We start from the raw sequence: 23,568 nt of genomic DNA, 5'->3' as shown, positions 1-23,568 counted from the left end.
TGGGATAAATCCCATATTCTTATAATATATTTATTCTTTTATATATATTATTGGGTATTTTTCTATATATGTGATTGAGGAACACAGATTTGTAATTTTCATATAATGTCAAGAAATATCTGGGTTTGTAATTTCAGATTGGAGCATCATTACATGAGATTTATAAAATAAATTAGAAAAAGGTCCCATCTCCTAAATTTTCTGAAAGACTTTTTTTACAAGATTGGTATTATTTTCTCCTTAAACTTTTCTTTTTGACGTTTATTTATCTTTGAGAGAGAGAGACATAACGCGAGTGGGAGAGGGGCAAAGAGAAAGGGAGACACAGAATCTGAAGCAGGCTCCAGGCTCTGAGCTGTCGGCACAGAGCCGGATGCAGGGCTCAAATCCAAGAACCGTGAGATTGTGACCTGAGCCAAAGCTGGACGTTTAACTGACTGAGCCACTCCAGCGTCCCTCTCCTTAAACATTTTATAGAATGTATCTATGAAACCATCATGGCCTGAAGTTTTCTTTAGGATAGTTTTGTGAGCAAATTCAACTGGATTGGGGCTTTAGATATAGATATTAGGTCTATTCATATTTTTCTTTTTTGTAAATCAGCTTTAATATAAGTAGATACTGATAACAAAATACTTAGAAAATGTATGTTCACAGAAACACTGAAGTTAAGTAATTTAAAACAATATAATGCAAAAGATTTTTTTAACAAAGCTAGTGTAAATATATTAGTATCAGAAAGTTAGAATTACATGAATACAAATGAAGAGGTTACATTCATTAGAAAATAGAACAGTTTTGGGGCGCCTGGGTGGCGCAGTCGGTTAGGCGTCCGACTTCAGCCAGGTCACGATCTCGCGGTCCGTGAGTTCGAGCCCCGCGTCGGGCTCTGGGCTGATGGCTCAGAGCCTGGAGCCTGTTTCCGATTCTGTGTCTCCCTCTCTCTCTGCCCCTCCCCCGTTCATGCTCTGTCTCTCTCTGTCCCAAAAATAAATAAACGTTGGAAAAAAAAAATTAAAAAAAAAAAAAGAAAAAAAAAAGAAAATAGAACAGTTTTATAATTTTATGAACCTAATAAAACATCAAAATATGTAAGGCAAATATTAATAGAACTTCCAGGAGAAACTGACACATTTATCATCATACTTGATTTCTGGCACACCTCTCTCAGCAGCTGATACATCAATGAAAGAAACACCAATAAAAATAACTTCAACAACAAAGGTAACAAGCTTAACTTAATGAATTATAGGGAATTTGTTCCCCAAAATATAACAGAAAATGAGCTTCATCATACTTTTGTATATTTTTCAAAGCTTTGCTTTTATGTTGAGATCCTAAAATTATGAAATATAGTTCTACTGTAACTTTGCCATAATATGCAACTTATCAGCCATCATTATTATATGTTTTCTACTTCTCTTGAAGCAATAAAACCACTGCTGCTAAGAACTGTATGTAAATTTAACAGCATATTTAGAGGTATAAATGGAACATGAATATAGAGAAAGAGGACTCAGATATTAAAATTTCATAGTTCATTTAGATTTTGATGAAGTTATCATCAAAATAGATTTTCTTAAAAATCAAATAGAACTCTAATGCAGCTCAACAGCAGCATGTAAAACTGAAACTGGAAAAAGTATGTGCCATGGCACTGGCGTTATTCAAATTCAGTTAAGAAAAGAACGATTTTTATTCTTTAGTAATATGGAGTGTGTTTGGAGAGAAAACAATTTATAAAGCACTACACGCAGTGCATTCCAGCAACAGACACTATGCTCCCTTTGTTTTTAAATAGTTTCGAAAAATGTTGGGGAGATACTGCTTTATGGTGATGGAATATCTTTGCTACTGTATCAATATAAAAAGCTTCTAGTAATGCTCTAAATGATGCACCAGGTCGCATATTTATTGGTTGTAAAAGTATGTTCATGGGATTAACTTTACAGCCTTAATGGAGTAATAATTTAGAGGCTGCTGAAACCTGAAAAATAAATCATGGTTTAAGCCAGATTAAAGCAACAATTGATATTGAGAACTACTGGCAAATTCCCCAAGCCATTACTGTTTGCAGATCTTGACTGGTTGCTGCCAATATTTGTTGTAAAGGATATGCAAAAATATATAGTGCAGTGTTAGCTTTATTTTTTAATGTCTGTGCATTGAACAAACGTTTGGAATATGGAATTGATGTTCTCAACTGAGAAAAGTGCATTAGCTTAGAGCTTGAGACTTAAGATTTAATTAATCAAAAATAGTATAACAAAACTCTTATGATTCATAAAAGTTACCCATTAATATTAGTTCCTATCTATATAGACAGTATAAGACTGTAGAGTTTACGCCTGTTTCTTTGCTCCTTCATTTACCCATCAGTTTCTCTCAATTTTCCAAGCTTTGTAGTGGGAGTTAGCTTTAAAAGGAGCCAGACCTGCTTTGCTATACTGCCCCCATTTAACTACATTGAGAGCCTGTAGGATAAAAGCCCTCTTCATCGTTTATTTATTTTTTTTTTTTGGGACAGAGAGAGACAGAGCATGAACGGGGGAGGGGCAGAGAGAGAGGGAGACACAGAATCGGAAACAGGCTCCAGGCTCCGAGCCATCAGCCCAGAGCCCGACGCGGGGCTCGAACTCACGGACCGCGAGATCGTGACCTGGCTGAAGTCGGACGCTTAACCGACTGCGCCACCCAGGCGCCCCTAAAAGCCCTCTTCAAATTATAGGTCAAGGCTGTGTCACATGACCAACCCGAATGGAAGAGAAGGTAAGACAATAGATGCTTTTCTTTTAGTTGTGTGCATAACCATCCCAAGCAATAATCAGTTTCTGTCAATGAAACGACAAGCAAATGGATATTGGATAGGCATCGAGCAATGGTTACTTTAATGATCATTATCTAACATTATTATTTGACTTATTGTCTTTATTTCACAACAAAAGTTTCAAAAGAAAAAAAAAAAAGGTCAACTCCCTTTCAACTTGCAAAACAATTGGAAAAGCCAAAGGGGCTTATCAGCAGGAGGTAAGGGGAGAGTTCACCTTAAGATAGTCAAAGCATCAATTCCAAAGGGCTTCTTTTTTCATAGATTCAAACACTCCAAGAGCAATTTCAAAATGCTTACGTATTTGACATATCAATTTCTTGAAGCAATGCTGTGAAATGGTTTGTGGTTTTCTCTCAATTTTTATAAAAATAGAAACCAGTTTTATTATTAAGTGATTGTTATATAAAATTCAAATCCACATCTTTAAACTAGATCCTGGTTCTCTGGTAAGAGGTGAGACTTTATTGAAACTCAAATTCCTTTGTTCCTCTTATGTACTTATTGGTTTTATGTTACGCCTATTTCTGTTGCTTTCAGACGCTTAAAATAGATGAAACTTACAGCTAATTTGAAGCACCCTTTGAACACTTCCCCAGTTTCTCCTCTATGTATTGCGACACACAAGTTTGGAATTATTCTAATGATAAACTGCCGTGATTGCTGAACGCCCAGCTTGCAAGTACTTTTCACATGCTTGTGAAGTATTATAGGTTATATCATCATGACTCTTCCAAATGTAGAAGTTAAAATTCATTTGCGGAGCACCTGGATGGTTCAGTGGTTGAGCGCTGACCCTCAGGTCATGGTCTCACCGTTCATGAGATGGAGCCCCACATCAGGCTCTGTGCTGATGGCTCAAAGCCTGGAGCCTGCTTCGGATTCCGTCTCCCTCTCTGCCCCTCCCTCACTCACATTCTGTCCCTCTCTCTCTCAAAATAAACAAACATAATAAAAAAATTTGAAAAAAAACCCCTCCCTTGCTTAGCCTTCTTCACGTCTAGGCTCTGTCAGTCAGAAGCAATCATGTGACGCTTGGGTCTGGAAGCCTAATACAAGGCGTGGTGCAGGGAACCCCATCCCAGAAAGGGTGTTAAGCAAGATTCAGTTTTCAAAATAAGTCACGGAAAAAAGACAAATACCATATGATTTTACTTACATGTGGAACCTAAAAAACAAACAAATGAACAAACAAAAGCAGAAACAAGCCCAAAAGTACAGAGAACAAATTGGTGGTTGCCAGAGGGAAAGAGGTGGGGGATGGGCATAATGGGTGAAAAGGAGTGGGGACTACAGGCTTCCAGTTATGGAACATACAAGTCACAGGGATCAAAGTCTCAGCATAGGGAATACAGTCAATGGCATAGTAATAGTGTTGTATGGTGACAGATGATCGCTACCCTTTTGAGCACAGCATAATAGATTTGTCAAATCGCTATGTTGTACACCTGAAACTAATGTAACATTGTGTATCAACTATACTTCAATTAAAAAATAAAAGATTTCGGGGCGCCTGGGTGGCTCAGTCAGTTAAGTGCTGGACTTCAGCTCAGGTCATGATCTCGTGGTTCATGAGTTTGCGCCCCACATGAGGCTCTGTGCTGACAGCTCAGAGCCTGGAGCCTGCTTCACATTCCGTGTCTCTCTCTTTCTCTGCCCTTCCCCGCCACTCGCATTCTGTCTCTCCCTCCCCCCAAAATAAACACACATTAAAAATTTTTTTTAAAATAGCTTTTAGCTTCTATTTTTCCCCTTCGGCAAGTCAGGAACAGTGGATTTTCTCAGTGGCGGGAGCGGTGGGATCTTTGTTGCATTGTCCTAATGGGTAATGTAGGCTCTAGACCATCAGCCAAGTCTGAACACGTGGACTTTTGGATGTTTGGTGCATTTTATTATCCAAATAGTGTGTTTTTATGAAACAAGCATAATCACAACTTAACTCAGGCAAATTGATATCCATGGTCTGACTAAACAGAAAGCAGTTGTGAATAAAGTTGAGCATAGGAGAAAGATAAAAACAGATTTGGGGGAGCCATTGTTATAATGATGGTAATTAAAGATTAGGAATAGCTTTACAAAAATTAACAATAACAAAATCACCAGTAACTAAGCATTAACGCAGAGTGATAGAGGAAACTAAGAAGTAAGCATGGTTTTGGAAGAAAGAGAAAAGAAAATTTCTAAGAAAAGGAATAGCTAAACAGTAAACACATCCATAAGGAGGGCAAATTAGTGGCCAAACGAAGCCATTGGAACAGACTCGTTTTTTTGGAAACAGTTTCACTGTGGTTATTGAAAAAACATATATAAACATGCCCAGAAAATTGATCCAAGTTTCTGGAAACTAATAGGTATGAACACTATTATTTATGTTGTTGTTCTACACTGTAGCTTTACAGACTCCTTTGTAGCCTGAAGTTTGAGGAAGGACAAAAAAAAGGTAATTAAATACAGGTCAGTTGAGAAAGTAGCTCTACAGATAACACTGGTCTTGAGTGCAGAGTTAACATCATCTCTGACACATGTCCCTCATTATCACAAAAGACCAATCATGGCACAAAAATGTATTTCACTTCTAAATAACAACATGACCTTAGAAAAGAAAGGTTGCAAATGATCCCTTTAAAAAGGAAAACAATGGTCACAAAGTCAGTGAAATTATGACATACTTTCCTGAATGAGATCATGACCAGGGATGCAATTTATCCCAGTTTGTGTCTGTTTTTTGTTTGTTTGTTTGTTTTCCAGGAGTGCAACAAGTCTGTTACTGTTCATCTGGACTGAATTCAATCCTTCTACCTGCCAAGATCCAATTTACTAGCTTGATCCATCACTAACTAAATATTAAGTCCTTTAAAATATTAAAGGACTTGGAAACTATTGATGTGTTACATGAGGGAGAGCCAAAGGACTTGAGGAATGAGACAAAAGCCACAAGATAGCATGTCTTTAAGGTCTGTCACCTCACCCTCCCCATGGGACATGAGAAGTCAAGTGGGGGAAAATAGTAGTCACTCTTTGTCACAGCTTTAAACCAGCTGACAAACACATCTCACTTGCCATTCTCCTTTTCAAATAATAAATGTTTCACCTTGTGAACCACGGGGAGTATTTGGGGAATTAGATGTCCAGAAGAAAACATCTATATGACAGGGTGACATTTTAGTGTGTGGCCAATGTACAAGTAATTCCGAGATATTGAACAGAACCTCTCAAATTAAGCGCTGCTATAGGATTCTAATTTTTTTTTTTCAATCTTAAATTAGGGTATGAAGGAAAGGATTTCATAACCTAACAAGGGAGGTAACAGCCGGGCTGTCAGGAGGAAGATTAGAATGCTGAGCTAATACTTGAAATCAATAGCATTTTCATAAGGCAGGTGGAGATTTTGACAACCTCCAGGTAATTTAAGACTGACATTAATCTATGGTAATATCCAAAGTCTTGGGACACTGTCAAAGTTTCATCTCTACTAAAGCAAGAATGGAATATCCAATGGATTCTTCTCTCAACTGTTACTGTGAAAGAGACTTTATTGTTTAAGAGTCTCTGAGAATATCTAAGAGTATCTGATCTAGAATTAGATGGCCCTTAAAGAACACAGTACACACTTGGAATCCTTTTTGGTAACTGTCAACTTTGTTGTTGATCCTCCCAGATCATGGAATAACTCAGTCTAAGTCTTGTATTGAAAGAGTGGTTGAATTGTTTTCAAACAATTTTTTTTTCCTACCCATGTTCAAGGGTACAATTAGTGAAATGACATTCCTCTTGACTATGCATCTTGCATTATTTTGTCATAAATTCCCTCTGTTTATTATACCCAAGCCACACTGGTCTCTCAGTTACATGAAATCCCTGTTCCCTCTCCCACCTTAGGACCTTCAAACATTTTCCTCAGCCTAGAAAATTCTTCTTTTACCCAGTATCGCTAGCCCTAAATCCCATTTACCTGACTGATATCTAATCAATATTCAGGTTTTTACAAAACGTTAAACTAGTCCATTCATTGCATGTTCTCATAGCTCCTTATATTTCTCCTCCATACTCCTTTGGAATAATTGTAGTTAATGTTCTGTATATGACGGCTTAAAGCCTGACTTCAGTAATGCTTGATATCTATGAATGCAGAGAATTGTGTATCACTATCTTTTGTACCTAAACTGTGCCAACCAAATATTTAGTATGCAACAAAAACTCCTTGAAAAGTTTAGTGATGTAAAAAATAGTGCTTTACACATATGAATCAATGTCTGTACAAAGGCTCTTGAGCATCACCAGGAGAATCTCAATGGCAATGTTTTTCCTCTGCGTGCTGGCACATTTAAGGAATAATGGGGAAAAATTGGACCAATTTGCAGTTCAATAATATTCCATCCTGCTAAGTTGCTTGGTACCAAGGCTGGCACTGGGCGAAAAGAATGTTGAATAAAACCTTTTATTTAAAGTTGTCTAAGGACTCAAACACCAACCAAGAATAAGGAGCCTTGAGTTTTAGCTGTACCACCTGAGAGTCTTAGGATTTAGAACAAACTACAGAACTTCTGTTAACTTAACATTTTCATCTGCAAATTGGAGGAATTCTACACAGTTAACTCTAGAGGTCAATCATTGCGAAGGTCCCTAATGCTAAGTATAACATAAATGTAAACAATTATCATGACTGGTCGATATTTAATGAATATATAACTAGAAGGAGAATATATGTACTTCCAACTTCTTATAGTTTGAAAGGTACACAGAGACATATGTTGCAGTGCAAAAATGTTGCTGATTAAAATGTAGTTATAATTTTCATATTTATGCTTTATGTAAACCCAAACATTTTGTTCTCATCCTGCATAGTTAAGAATATTAATGCGGTGTCCTGAAAAGAAGTCAGACCCAGATTAACACCTGTCTCTTTGACAGGTGTTTATGACTCATTAGCGGTATAAATTTTACATATATTTGAAGTTTTCAAACGTAATAAATTAACATGCAAACATGATCCAGATATATTGCTTTAATCAAGTCAACAATAAAGTAATCTTGTGCTGATTGTGATAGAAATTTCTGTCACAGGTCTTATAAGTCCCATTATGCAAAATACTGAAGTTTATTAATGCAACAAAGAATGTATTTGTTTTCTGAAGTGAAACCCACTGCTCACTAGAGAAGTTCACCAATTGTGTTTTATTGGCAACTAAGCATTGAATAGGAAATAATGTGAATATCTTATATAAGGGTAAGAAAGCAATATATGTTCTGGGTCAAACTGGAATAAATAAAAATCAATAGTCATTTTATATTTTCTTTTATTCTCTTGATATGATAATTTGTATTTTTTCTCATTCAAGTTTAAGAACAAAAAGTTTATATTTCAAAGAGAAATTAACATTTCTCTTTCTATGAATATTCTGTGAGCTTTGATGCTTTTCTATTGGAATTGTTATACTTTTCTTATTGAACTATCATCACATTTTATTTATGAAGAATTTCAACCACTGACCTGGTTTATTTGGGCAGATATTTTTCTTGGCTTTATTGTTTGACATTCTATCTTATTTATCATGCAACTGATGATTTTTTTATTTTTAATTTCAAGTCAGACTTGCCTCTTGTTGGTTTTTTTGTTGTTATTGTTATTGTTGCTCTTCTGCTTTCTTTCACTGCTTTTAAGCTTGGAAAGGACGCTTCTGTTGCAAAATGACAAAATAGACATTTTTAAAAAAATAATGTTTATTTATTTTTGAGAGAGAAGAAGACTGCAAGCAGAGGAGAGGCAGAGAGAGGGACACAGAATCGGAAGCAGACTCCAGGCTCTGAGCTGTCAGTACACAGCCCAATTAGGGGCTTGAACTCGCTAACTGTGAGATCATGCCCTGAGCTGAGGTCAGATGCTCAACCGACTGAGCCACCCAGGTTCCCCAAGAGTAATTGCCATTTTAGTTTACAATTTCTGTTTCCAAATATACATTTAAGTGTAAATGCTTACTCAGTTTATATCTGCATTTAAAGTGAAATATGAATATTATTTGATGTTTTCAAAATGTTTGTTATAACTCCAGGAATCAATGACCAACTAATCCTTCTTTCGCTGCTGACTTGGTGGCTAAATTCATCATTATACTCAATGAAAATATAGGTATGTCTATGTGTATAAAGTGTGTGTGTGTGTGTGTGTGTGTGTGTGTGTGTGTGTGTGCCTGTCTTTCTGTCTGAGATATTGATTTGTGGTCAATGCTTGGTCTTTACTATACTCTTCAAGTTTTTGTATCTTTGTAAAAATATTTTGATATGTGGAAGCATAAATGTCCTTCAAATATAGAAACAACTGGCATTTCCAGATTAACTCTAGAATGATTTAATCAAGTCGCCACAAAATCACACGGGGCTTGCCAATGGAATGTTACTGAATTTATAAATCCAATAAGATATGAAATCTTTATAAATTCAAAATTCCCTTCTATTTCTCTAACAAGTGTTTATTTACATCTTTGAAAAAAGTGTGTTTTCTCCTTTCAAATTTCATAGTGCCTACTATTGTTAAATTATTGCATAGATTTTTTAGCAGCTAATTTTATTTTTATTCTATAATCTATAAAATGTTCATGATGTTATTTAATAAAACTGTGCATATTTGTTTCCATTTGTTTATTACCTAGTCATCTTGTTGATATTTTATAGCACATAGAATGTTTCTATTTTATTCCCTTTGGTTCCTTAGGTGGAGTTAACTTATATGTGTTTTTTTCTGATTTTAGTTCTCTGCTCCCATTTTTATGAAACACGTCTAAAGTTTCATTCAGCTTTAAAATTATCATATGAAATATTTCCTCTAGAAATATCTCTACAATTGCAATGCAAATAAAGTGACTTTGGTAAAATAAATTGTATATCTGATTAATATATTGTTGTATAAGCAGGAACTAGTCTGCCTTTTGTAATTGCCTTAGTAACAAGCTGCTGTGTGTCATTATTTAAAAAGTTATATTAATGACTACCAGATGAGTTTCTACTAGTTGCAAAGCATTTAAATTGTTGCAGAGTAATGTCTTATGTACATGAAGGAATTATATTTGTGGGTCCAAATTCTCAGCCCCTACACTTCTCTTCTAATGAACAATTCAATATGTAAATTAAAAATTACAGCGATCAGATTTACTACAAGTCCATATGTGGGAATAGTCTTCTGCAGTGCCCCTTCCCAACCTTTATTTCCCACTTGTCATCCTACATGAAATTTCCTCCCCAGTAATTTCACAGCTGGTATATGCACACTTCAGTTAAATGTTTGCTTTTCTCTTTGGGTTGGAACAGCTCACATTTCTTGGAGCTTTCTGTTCCGTGTTGCAGACTCTCCTGGGATGTTGAAAAAGATTTACAAGATACTGTATTTCTCATGTAGATATCTCAGATCTTTCTGGTTAGACTGAGATCCAAAAAAAAAAAAAAAAAAAAAAAAAGCCAGCAAAAACCTGTAACCTGTAACTGCACCAAAATATCTAAGGAGATGGAAATGGAAATTTTGAGGTTTCAATTGTTAGGCTGATATTCAACACATGACACTTTACCAACCACATAACCTTATTCTAAATAACAAAATTCTTAGCTAAATAAATAATAACTTCCGTAGGATAAGTTAGTTATATCTTAATGTCCCCCAATGTTAGAGCCCAATCACTATGCGCATCTGGGATTCAAGTTTCCTGAGATATTTACAAGATTTGACTATATTTTTTAAATTACTAATATTTTTTTTCTTAAAAAGTTACAGCTCTTGATAGTTGAGCCTCAAGTTAATCAAAACAGTTCAACAACTATGCTAAGCTTTTGGTTGTCTTGAGAAAAAATGTCATTTATCCACATCCTCACCCTCAAGTGTCCCCTTCCTTTCCCCACAGGAATAAGGTGTAAATTCAGATTTGAAAAATTAAACAGAATGTAAGGATTTCTCAAGTATCCTGACACAATGCACCATTGATGTAGAGTTCCACTATGAAAAGTAAACATGTATTTACCCAACCTGAGTTCCTTAAGTATATATTCTCCAAATTTAAAACAAACGCATCAGTGCCCTACCTGAGCTTTCATTTTTTCTTTACTTTTGAAGGCTATAATTAGCACATGTCATCTTATAAAAGTGATTATTTGTTAATCAAAAGACTTCAGAGTGTGAACATTTGAAATTAAATTATGGTGAGCATATAGTTTCTCCAATATTTCCTGCTACTTCTGGTGTCACTGCTGGAAACTTCCACGTGGTCTTCAGGGGATTTAGATATAGGACATTCTATCAGATTGATGCTAGGGTTTTCATTCCTATCCAAGAGTTGAAGTCATGTAGACACAACTTTAAAAAGTTTGTTAGTAGAAGTGTTGAATCATTATATTGTACATCTGAAACTAATATAACACTGTTAATTATACTTGAATTAAAAAAGAAAAAAAACTTTATCAGGGCACCTGGGTGGCTCAGTCGGTTGAACTTCCAACTTTGGCTTAGGTCATGATCTCACGGTCAGTGAGTTCGAGCCCCACGTCGGGCTCTGTGCTGAGAGCTCAGAGCCTGGAGCCTGCTTCCGATTCTGTGTCTCCCTCTCTCTCTGCTCCTCCCCTGCTCACGCTCTGTCTCTCTCTCTGTCTCAAAAATAAATAAACATTAAGTTTTGTTTAAAAAAGTTTGTCAAGAGAATGCAAATATGAATTGGAGCCCAAATGCATAAGATTTACGATTACAACCATTCATAGGCAAAGAATTTCAGAAAGGAGCCATGCCAATATATGGAAAAGTAAATTATTGCAGAAAGTCAGCTTCATGTAACAACAACACATGTATTTAAAAAACAAAACAAACAAACAAACAAACAAACACCAACCAGGTAAATAAGTCAAAGTTAGTGAACCCTCCCTCCTAAGGTGAAGGTCACAATGATTTCTGGGCCACCTATAGAAAAAGCCTATTCTGAAGAAAGCTCAAGACCTATTATAGAGTAGCACATTGTCACTTCTGTGAGTCCAACTAAAGCCCTGAGGAAATTGGTGCCTTCAGTACCTTCCTTTGTGAAATATTAAATTTCTTATTTCTGAAGTGCTATTAAGTTGCAGAGCCCTTTCCTCCTAGCATTTTTCAATGTGCCACCAATCGCTTTAAAAAAGAAGTTGATGACAGTAGAAAAGAAACAACAACAGTATCGGTGGTAGTTTTAACAAATCAAGACTAACCTATTCAGGGCTGGATGAGCAGTACATACACAGATGACACTCAAATACATATGAGAGAGCCTATGTACATGAGGAAAGACAGCAACTTCCTGTCTGCTCTCCGAGTGTTTATAAAAGTGCTAATAATAAGAGACTCTTAAAAACTGAGAACAAACTGAGGGTTGATGGGAGGTGGGAGGGAGGGGAGGGTGGGTGATGGGTATTGAAGAGGGCATCTTTTGGGATGAGCACTGGGTGTTGTATGGAAACCAATTTGACAATAAATTTCATATATTAAAAAAAAAAAAGTGCTAATAGCACAGAATGGTTGGAGTGGAATTTCTGTTCACTCAGATCTGGTGAGGACCCCGAACTCTCCCAAGGCACAAACTGTTCAAGCCTGAGCAAATTGCTTAATCTTGCAAACCTCAGTTGTCTCATTTAGAAATAGCAATGACATAGAAAAGTATCATCAAATTGAATTATGTAAAACAATGCCTAGGCACCTAGGAAAGCACTGTAAACAATAGCCACGGTGACTACTGTAATAACTTTTGTTCTCTGTTACCTTATACATAAGTAAAACGCAAAACAAGGAACAAATATCATTATCCCAGGCATTTACTGTGAGACTACTACTAATCTATATTGCTGATCATTTGCTCATTAATTCATTCAAAAGGTATACATTGGCTATCTATCATGTGCTAACATAAATCTAGGTACTTGAAGTCTGCAAGTAAATAAAACAGACATGGATCTCTAGTTCCACGGAGCAAACATTCTATCAGACATTAGGAAATAAATACCCTAACTAAAGGAATAATGTAACATATCGGAAGGATAGAGGTGATAGGAAAAAATATAGAGATTAGGATAAAGGGAACTGGGAGAGGAGAACAGTGCAATTTTAAGTAAGGCATATGCCTCTTTGATAAGGTGAATTTTGAGGCAAGATTTGAAGGAGGTATGGATGTAAGCCACGCATCAGAAATAGCTGGTGCAGAGATCCTAAAACAGCAAAAACAAGTGCAGTTGAAGCAGGACCAGCAAAGCAGAGAGAAATAAAAGATAAGAACAGGAGGTGAGGAGGCCCAGATCAGCTACTACCTTGTCAGTCACTGTGAAGGCTTTGAATTTCTCTTTCAGTAATATGAAGAACAATTTTAGGGTTTTGTTCAAAGCAGTAACATGATTATATTTGGTTTTTGTTGTTTTTAATTTTTTTAAATATTTATTTATTTTTGAGCGAGCGAGCGAGAGAGAGAGAGAGTGTGTGCAGGGGAGGGGCAGAGAGAGAGGGAGACACAGAATCCAAAACAGGCTCCAGGTTCTGAGCTGTCAACACAGAGCCTGATGCGGGGCTTGAACCCACGGGTCACGAGATCATGACCCAAGCCAAAGTCGGTTGCTTAACCAACTGAGCCACCCAGGTGCCCCATATTTGTTTTGGGAGCATTCTAGATACTCTGTTAAGAACAGACTAAAGGGTGTGAAGAGAGAAAAACCAGTTAGGAGGCTATTAAAGTAGGACAGGAGAGAGATGTTGGTGACCCCAAAAAGGGCGATAGTAAGGAAAAGACAGGGTCAGATGTGAGATATACTTTAAATATAAATTCAATATGATTGCCTGTCAGATAATATGTGGATTGTGAGAGAAATAGAAAAGTCTCCAATGACTTTAAGTTCTTTGACCTGAGCAATTATAAGGAATTGGGGGGAAAAAAAAAGACCTGGGATGAATGCAATAGGAGTGAGATGATTTTTCTGGTTTTCTTATTAATGTGGTTGTCTTTCAGGCCAAAAGGGGAGTAAGGGAAAAGAAAAGGAACTATCTGAGAGTCCAGATATATGTTGAGCTATGTAACAGATGGCCAAGTGAAAATATCAAACAGTTCATACGTCCGGGGTTCAAGAGAGATATCTGAATTGAAAAATATACATTTGGGAGTCATCAACATATAGCTGATATTTCAAGTCATGAGACTGGAAAAATTCACCATACGAGTGAATTAGAGAGGAGAAAAAAAACCCAATGTCCTATTAACAGGCAGGGGACAGGGAGTAAGATTTCAGAGTGTACATTGAGTTAGGTGGTGAAACAAAAGCAGTAATTGGTTATGGAAAATGCTCCTAAGAGATAAAAGATGACAACGATAAAGAATTCACTTCTAAAAATAACATGAAGGTCATTTGTGACCTTGAGAAAGCAGTTTCACTATAATGGTAGCAGCAAAAACCTGATGGAAGTTGATTTGAGAGCAAATGGGGATGGTGACTAGAAAACACTATGTATTTTAGAAGCTTGCCTTTCAGTTTCTAGCAAGCAAGAAGTTAGGAAAGAGAAAAACCTGAGGTGGAAAGCTGAGAGAACAATCCTTGGTGTTCCTTGGCTTGCAACTACATAAACTCTAATCTCTGCCTGTTTCATATAGCCTTTTTTCCTCTGATTCTGGTCCTCACATGGTTTTTCTCTAAGGACATCTGTCCTTGGACTACCATATCACTCTTATTCAGTACGATTTTATATTAATTTGACTGTCTTCTCATTCATAGGATTTCTAACATGGAAAAATCCTAAAAATTACTCTCCCTCAAGAGGGTTAATGGATCGTTAGCCTTTGAACTAAACTCAAGATCATTGTTTAAATTTCCCATTATTATTCTTATTAGTAGGAACCAGAGACAGAAGGGACCCCAAAAGTAAGCTGAATAACAATGAAATCAACTCTGAGATTCCAAAAGATAAATAATTCATAATGACCCCAACTCAAGGCCAATTTCAAAACTTAGACTGACCCATCAACTACCTTCATTGTTTTATCATGATTAGTTGTGTACTTCATGCTCCCTGGGCATAGATATCCTCACACGTTCGACTAGTCCTAGACAAGACCAGCCAGACTGAACTGTGTGTGTGGTTGTGTGAAATGTACTCTCTCAAACTCTTCCTAACTTCAGGGGGTTAGGAAACAGGGGTTGAATTCTATCTCATGCTTGCTCTCCTATCTTTACATCCATAGGCCCTGAAGAAGGTTTTGTTTTTTTCTTAATTTTTGCATAAATTCCCTCCGTGTTAGCCAGAATTTATGGGTTTTAGTTTTACAGTAATGGATTGTAGTGACCACATTTACTTAACACATATTTATTGTACAGACAGCGTGTTTGTCTTTTCGTGACTGTAATAATGAAAAAGAGTGTTTACCCTCCAACAGTGTATAGTGGAAAACAGAATTTAAAAAGAAAGCAATTTCCAGATTATAAGATAAGAGCTAACACAGAGAAAAAAAAGTGCTAATACAGGAAAAAATTCTGGAGAACTTCTTAGGAGGTACCAAGAGAAACAGTCTAGGTTTCTAGAGGTCTTACTGTCTAAATCAAAACCTCAAGATTAAACTGAGGGTTGGGGGGGGTGGGAGGGAGGGGAAAGTGGGTGATGGGCATTGAGGAGGGCACCTGTTGGGATAAGCACTGGGTGTTGTATGGAAACCAATTAGACAATAAATTTCCTATTTAAAAAAAAAAAAAACATTACAATTAAAAAAAAACCCTCAAGATTCAGGAGAGTTAGCCATATTAAGAAATGGAAAAGAAGTTCCAATTAGAGGAAAATCACAGGCAAAGTCTACAAAGTCAGCAAGGGTATGCTTATGCATGAGATAGCAACACTTTCAGTTTCGCTGAACATTAAAGTAGGTGGGAAGGGCAGAAAGCAAAGCAGAACATATAAGCAGAGACCAAAGACCATTCAGGCATGTTAGAGCTAACGGATAGGGCCAACGACATCTTTAAAGCAGTTAAAAGGATCAAATATTAAAATAATTAATATTTAACAAGATAAATAAATTGGAAGGCAAATTTGGAAACTATTGAGCAAGTAAACGTAAAAACCCAGGTGATAGGCACCTGGGTATTTCAGTTGGTGTTGTTGACTGACTCTTGATTTCAGCTCAAGTCATAATCCCAGGGTTGTGGGAACAAGCCCCACGTCAGGCTCCACACTGAGCATAGAGCCTGCTTGAGATTCACACACTCTCTCTCCCTCTGCCACTGTCCCCCACTCACGCACACTCTCTCTCTCAAAAATAAATTAAATAAACCCGAGAGAGAGTATGTGACACGATGATTTTGAAAGAAAATAGGTGAACATATTTGAGAAATAAAAATAGGTTACGCATAGAAGAGGGAACTAAATAAATCAAGGAAGTTTTCTTTGGTTCAGGGAAGATGGTAGTGTGGGGGGATCCTGAGGTCACCTGATTCCACAAACACACTGATGTAATAGTGACATGCAACTAACTGAAAACAGGACAGGATAGACCTTGAACAATTACTCATTAAGGGTAAGAGGGGGTAGAGATGAAGTTGGGAACCTAACCCCTGGCAAGACCAATCGCTAATGAGAGGGGCAAAGAAGCAGAGAGACGTGAGAGGATCAGATCCCACACCGGACACCCAGGACCTGCACCGAAAAGATGAACTCCCATAACGTCTGGCTGTGGAAACCAGTGAGGCTTCCCTTCAGGAGCTTTTAAAATTAGTGGGGCTAATTTAGGCCCAGCTACTTTAAAAGTTTAGCTCCAGCTACTTTAAAAATCAAGAGGCCTGACTCGGAGAGAGACTGAGGGTGATGGGAAACTGAGTCCTTGCCCTTAAAAAAGCCATCATAATAAATAAATCAGGGAGACACAGCACAGGAGCAGGAACTCAAAAAGCATACGAGGTACGTGTGAAGATTTATTTACTAACCTCACAAGGTGCACTTCAGGAGAGGTGATCTCCAAGAGATTTCTCAAGGAACGAAAGTGCTGGTGGGTCTCATTTCTTTTCTCCTCCCCCCAGCCTAGATAGCCAGACACTTTGAGAAGTCAAGACCAATACTCTCCATGTATTTTGCCAGCACTGTGGTGGGCCCCACCCCCCACCCCCCGCCCGCCCCGTTCCTCTGTGGACCTGCCCCACCCAACCTGCCCGCTTCCGCAGGCATCCCTGCAAGGTGGCTCCTGCCTCGCCATAGCCTGAAAAAAGCCCTGGCAGGGACCAGGGCTGACCCAAAGTAAGTCCTGCCCTGGCAGGAGGCAAAGACAACACTTCACACCAGTGCACCTGCAGTTCCACCAGCCGGTCTTTTCGGCCCGCTTCTCAGAGAGCAAGCCCTGACATCTGGCAAAGCTGAAAGTGGGGCAGGGAGGCTAACTGCAGACATTTAGTCTGACCCATGACTCTACCCACCTATGAGCTCACGGTGGCCTCACACAGGCCTCTCAACAGCACGAGAAACAACACCTGCCTAGTCCACACAGCAGGCAAAGCAGGTCATTGCAGCCACGTGGGCTGAAGGCAAAGGGGGCTCAGCCACATCATTAGGGCACATGAAGTCCACACGGGAGACACATGTGGAGTAACTGGTGGCCACAGGGGACTGTGACACAGGGCACCACAGGAACTCCTCTACACAAGGCCACTACTTTTAAGAACAGGAGATGTACACAGAAACAAAACACAGACAAAATGGAGAGAGAGGAATAGGTCCCAAGTAAAGGATCAAGACAAAACCAGAACAAAAGAATCAAGTGAAATGAAACAGAGATAAGCAATATGCCTACTAAAGAATTCACAGTAATGGTCATAAAGATCCTAGCTGGGCTTGAGAAAAGAGTAGATGAACTCCATGAGAACCTCAACAAAGAAACAGAAAACATTAAAAGAACAAGTCAGAGCTAAAGACAATAACTGAAATGAAACAAATACTAGAGTGAATTGATAGCAGATTAGAGGATGCGGAAAGACAGATCAACCAACTGGAAGACAGGGTAATGGGAAGATCAAAGCTGAATAATAATAATAACAATAATAAATATAAAATGAGAAGAAGTTATAGGAACTCAGAGACATTATCAAGAATAATAAGATTTACTTTATAAAAATCCACCAAAAGAAGAGAGAAATAAGGGGTAAGAAAAATTGAAGAATCCTTCCTAATCTGGGGAAGGAGACATCGAGGTCCAGGAAATGCAGAGAGACCCTACCATGGTTAACCCAAGGAGATTCACACTAAGACACATAATTATTAAAATGTCTAAAAGTAATGATAAAGAGAATTTTAAAAGCAACAAGAGAAATGAAAACAGTTATGTAAATTGAGAACTCCATAAGGCTATCAGATGGATTTTTCAGCAGAAACTTTGCAGGCCAGGTGAGAGTGGAATGGTATATTCAAAGTGGTGAAAGAAAAAAAAAAAAGACTACAACCAAGAATACTTTATCCTGAAAGGTTGTAATTCAGAATAGAAAGAGATAAAAGTTTCCCAGAGTTAAAAGGAATTTATCAGCACTAACCAGCGTTACAAGAAATGTTAAAGAAAATTCTTTGCCCTCCCCCGTTCATGCTCTGTCTCAAAAATATATAAACGTTAAAAAAAATTAAAAAAAAAAAAAACTGGGGCACCTGGGTGGCTCAGTCGGTTGAGCGTCCGACTTCAGCTCAGGTCATGATCTCGTGGTCCATGAGTTCGAGCCCCGCGTCGGGCTCTGTGCTGACAGCTCAGAGCCTGGAGGCTGTTTCAGATTCTGTGTCTCCCTCTCTCTGACCCTCCCCGTTTATGCTCTCTGTCTCAAAAATAAATAAACGTTAAAAAATTAGAAAAAAAAAAAAGAAATTCTTTTGAGTGGAAAGAAAAGGTCATAACTAAAAGAAAATGATGGGGGAAAAGTTTCACAGGTGAAAGTAAACATATAGTAAAGTAGTAGATTAATCACTTATAAGGCTAGTAGGAAGATTAAAATACAAAAATAGTAAAATCAGTTACATATACAAAAATTAGTTAAGGGATACACAAAATAAAAATATTTAAAATATGACATATACATAAAATGTAAAGGAAAGAGTAAAATCTTAGTGCATTTAGAATGTGTTCAGACGTAAATGACCATCAGCTTAATAGAGGCTGTTATACACATAAGATGTTTCATATGAACCTAGTGGTCACCGCATATCAAAAACCTACAGTGGAGACACAAAAAATAAAGAGAAAAGAATCCAAGCATAACATTAAAGAAAGTCATCAAACCATAAGGAAGAGAGCAAGAGAAATAGAAACAGAAAAGAACTACAAAACAACAAGAAAACAATTAACAAAATGTCACTAAGTACATACCTATCAGTAATTACTTTAAATGTAACTGAACTCAATGCTCCAATCAAAAGACAGGGTGAATAAATAGATGAGAAAAAAAAAAAAAAAAAAAAAGACCCATCTATATTCTGCCTACAAGAGACTCACTTCACCTAAAAACACACAGAAACTGAAAGTAAAGGGATGGATCAAAAGATATTCCATGCAAATGGAAGTGAAGAAAAAGCCACAGTAGGAATACTTAAATCAGATAAAATAGACTTTAAAACAAAGACTGTACAAGAGACGAAGAAGGGCAGTGCATAATGATAAAAGGAATCAATCTAATAAAAATATATAAAAATTGTAAATATCTATGTATCCAATATACATAGCCTTGAAGGTTACATTAGACTCGATAGAACTAACAGATATGTGCTGAACATCCTATCCAAAAACAGAATAATACACATTCTTTTCAAGTTCACATACAACAGTCTCTAGAATGGATCACACACCAGGTCACAAAGCATGTCTGAATAAATTAAATAAAATTGAAACCATATGAGACACATTTTCTGACAAAAAAAAGATACGAAATTAGGAAGCAATTCCGAGAAAAAACTGGAAAGAACACAAATACACAGAGGCTAAACAACATGTTGGTAAACAATGAACGAGTCAACCAGGAAAACAAAGAAAAAATAAAAAATTTCATGTACATAAATAAAAATAAAGCTATAATGGTCCAAAATCTTTGGGATGCAGCAAACCAGTTCTAAGAGGGAACTTTACAGCAATACAGATCTATATCAAAAAACAAAACAAAAGAAAACAAAAAAACCCTCAAATAAACAACATAACCTTACACTAAAGGAACCTTATATAAGGGGGAAAAAAAAAACATGAAACTGGAAGAAGGATGGAAATAATAAAGATTAAGCAGAAATAAATGAAATCGAGACAAAAATAGAAAAGATCAATAAAACCAGGAGGTGTTTTTTGAAAATTTAAACAAAATTGAGGAACTTTTAGCTAGATTTATCAAAAAAAAGAGAGGGAAAGAGAGACAGAACTTAAAATCAGAAATGAAAGAGAAGAAATAACAGACACCACAAAAATACAAAGGATTATAAAAATATTACGGGGCACCTGGGTGGCTCAGTCAGTTAAGCATCCCACTTTAGCTCAGTTCATCATCTCCGAGTTTGTGGGTTTGAACCCCGCATTGGGCTCTGGGCTGACAGCTCAGAGCATGGAGCCTGCTTTGGATTCTGTGTCACACTCTTTCTCTGTCCCTCCCCTGCTTGTGTGTTCCCTCCCTCCCTCTCTCTCTCTCTCTCTCTCTCTCTCTCTCTCAAAAATGAATAAAAATTTTTAGAAAAATTTTATAAGAGAATATTACGAAAATTAAATGCTAACAAATTGAACAACCTATAATAAACTGATAAATTTCTAGAAACATACCATCTTCTGAAACTGAATCAGGAAGAAATAAAAATGTTAACGGACTGATCACTAGTAGTGAAATTGATCTTTTAAAATCTCTCAACAATAGATGACTTCATGAGCAAACTTGGCCAAACATTCCAAGAACAGTTAATACTTACTCTTCTCAAACCATTACAAAAAATTCCAAAACTTTTCCATACAAATTCATTCTAACAGGTCATGATTTCCCTGATCCCAAAACCTGATAAAGACACCACAGAAAAAGAAACTAAAGGCTGATATTTCTGATGAACAAAGCAAAAATCTTCAACAAAATATTAGCAAACAAAATTCAACAATATTTTGAAAAAATAATTCACAGTCAAATAGGATTCATTCCAGGATGTAATGGGGGGGGTCAATATTTGCAAATTAACCAGTGTGATATGTTATATTTACAAAATTAAATATAAAAAAACATGAAATTATCTCAGTACACACAGGAAACGTATTTGAGAAAATCCAACATTTATTCATGATAAGAACTCTCAACATAGTGAGTTTAGAGGGAACATACATCAACATAATAAAGGCCACAAATGATAAATCCACAGCTGACATCACACTCAATGGTGAGAAACTGAAAGGTTTCCCTCTAAGAGCAGGAACAAGAAAAGAATGTCCAATCTCATTTTTATTCAACATAGTACTAGAATTCCTAGATGCAGCAATTAGAAAAGAAAAATAAATAAAACACAATAAACAAAAGTAAAGTAAAACTGTCACTATTTGCAGATAACATTATATGATATATAGAACACCCTAAAGGCTCCACCAAAAATCTATTAGAACTGATAAATAAATTCAGTGTAGCTGCAGGATATGAAATTAATATACAGAAATCTGTTGCATTTCTGTATACTAAAAACAAAGTAGCAAAAAGAGAAATTAATAAAGAAGTTCTATTTACAATCGCACCAAAAAGAAAATACCTAGGAATAAATTTAACCAAGGTGATGTGTGGGGGATAAGCTTAGGAATCCCTCCCGCTTACACCAATGGATTAACAAGGCATAAAGAAATACAAAGTCATAAAATGCTCACACCCGATTTGGGTAAACCAGATTGGAACCCCAAGAATAGGGGGGTGCAAAGGCACTCTGAGAATAGGGAGGTGCAAAGTCACCCCAAAATAGAGAGGGGGTGCAAAGCCCCCAGGATAGAGAGGGAGAGGCAAAGGCTTAAAATAGGAACAGGTGCAAAAGTGCCCAATACTTGTATATGAAATGAACAAGACTAGATATTCAGGGTGGAAGCACCCCTAATTTAGTACTACAGCAGAAAAGCTGCTTTCATAGGAGGATAGGGCCAGGTTAGGTAAATTGGTGAACTGGATTATTCACTGCTGCGCTGCAGGCAAACCAGCCCAGAATGGAGATGGTTAATAAAAGAAAAGGTGCCCTATTAACCGTGAAGTTATTTCCCGTGTCTTATCCCCTAGGCTAGCAAAGATAAACAGGCACAGCGCATCCTGTCTACCCGTTAACAACCATCTGCCCATCTGCCCAGCACCAGGATTTTGTTTTACATTGACCCAAACCCCAAACACTGTATATCTTCAAAATTCCCCTTTTCCCTCACGTCCCCAAGTTAATGTTCATAGTTTGTCTCTTTGTGCACACCCATCATGTTTGTAAGCTTTCTGATCTTAATAAATACGGGGCAAGGACCCTTATTCGGGGCTCTTGTCTTTTGCCAGGCATTAGCCATCTCTCGCTTTTCATCCTGCATCCCACTCTCTTGCTAGACAAGAGAGAACTTTAGATCCAGAATCCACGACAGTGATGAAAAACATGCACTCTGTAAACTTTAAGTTACTGGTTAAAGAAATTAAAAACAACATAAATAGAAAGGTGTACCATGTTCATGAATTGTAATAATTAATATTATTTGAATGTCCATTCTACCAAAACAATCTAGAGATTCAATGTTTTTGTTTAATTTTTTAACTTTATTTATTTTGAGAGAAAGAGCGAGTTGGAGAGGGGCAGAGAGAGAGAGAGAGAGAGAGAATCGAAATCAGGCTCTGTGCTGAAAGCATGGAACCTAATGTGGGACTTGAACCCATGAACAGTGAGATCATGACCGAAGCCAAACCAAGAATCAGATGCACTACTGACTGAGCCATCCAGGTGTTCCTAATTCAATGCTTTTTTAATTCAAATTTATTTATTTTTTATTTTTTATGAGGTAGTTTACACTAAGTTTATTATTGTTTTTGTTAACATATAGTGTAATATTAGTTTCAGTACTAACATTTTGTGATGCATCACTTACGTACAACACCCAGTGCTCTTCCCAACAAGGGCTCCCTTTAATACCCACCACCCATTTAGACCATTCCCGCCCCTCCCCCCACTTAGCCAATAGCGAACCTCAGTTTGCTTTCTACAGTTAAATAGTCTGTTTTGTGCTTCACCTCTTTTTTTTTTCTCTTTTTACTCCTATGTTCATATGTTTTATTTCTTAAATTCCACATATGAGAGAAATCACATGGTATTCATTTTTTTCTGACTTATTTTGCTTAGAATACACACTAACTCTATCCATGTTGTTGCAAATGGCAAGATTTCACTTTTTATGGCTGAGTAATAGTCCAGTGTGTGTGTGTGTGTGTGTGTGTGTGTGTGTGTGTGTGTGTGTAAACACACATACCACATCTTTATCTTCTCCCATTGCCTATAGATTGTTTCCTTTGCTGTGCTGAAAACTAGACAGATACTTGCAAAGGAATAAAGCTGGACCACTTTCTTGCACCATACACAAAAATAAACTCAAAATGGATTAAAGACTTATATGTGAGACCTGAAACCATAAATTTCTTAAAAGAAATTATAGGTAGTAATCTCTTGAACATTGCCTTTAGCAACATTTTTATGCATAGGTCTCTTGAGGCAAAGGAAAAAAAAATAAACTCTTGACACTATACCAAAATAAAAAGCTTTTGCA

This window comes from Puma concolor, chromosome B1 (assembly GCF_028749965.1).
Source record: "Puma concolor isolate L17-30 chromosome B1, mPumCon1.1.hap2, whole genome shotgun sequence".
NCBI lineage: Eukaryota > Metazoa > Chordata > Mammalia > Carnivora > Felidae > Puma > Puma concolor.
This window is presented reverse-complemented; position numbering follows the sequence as displayed.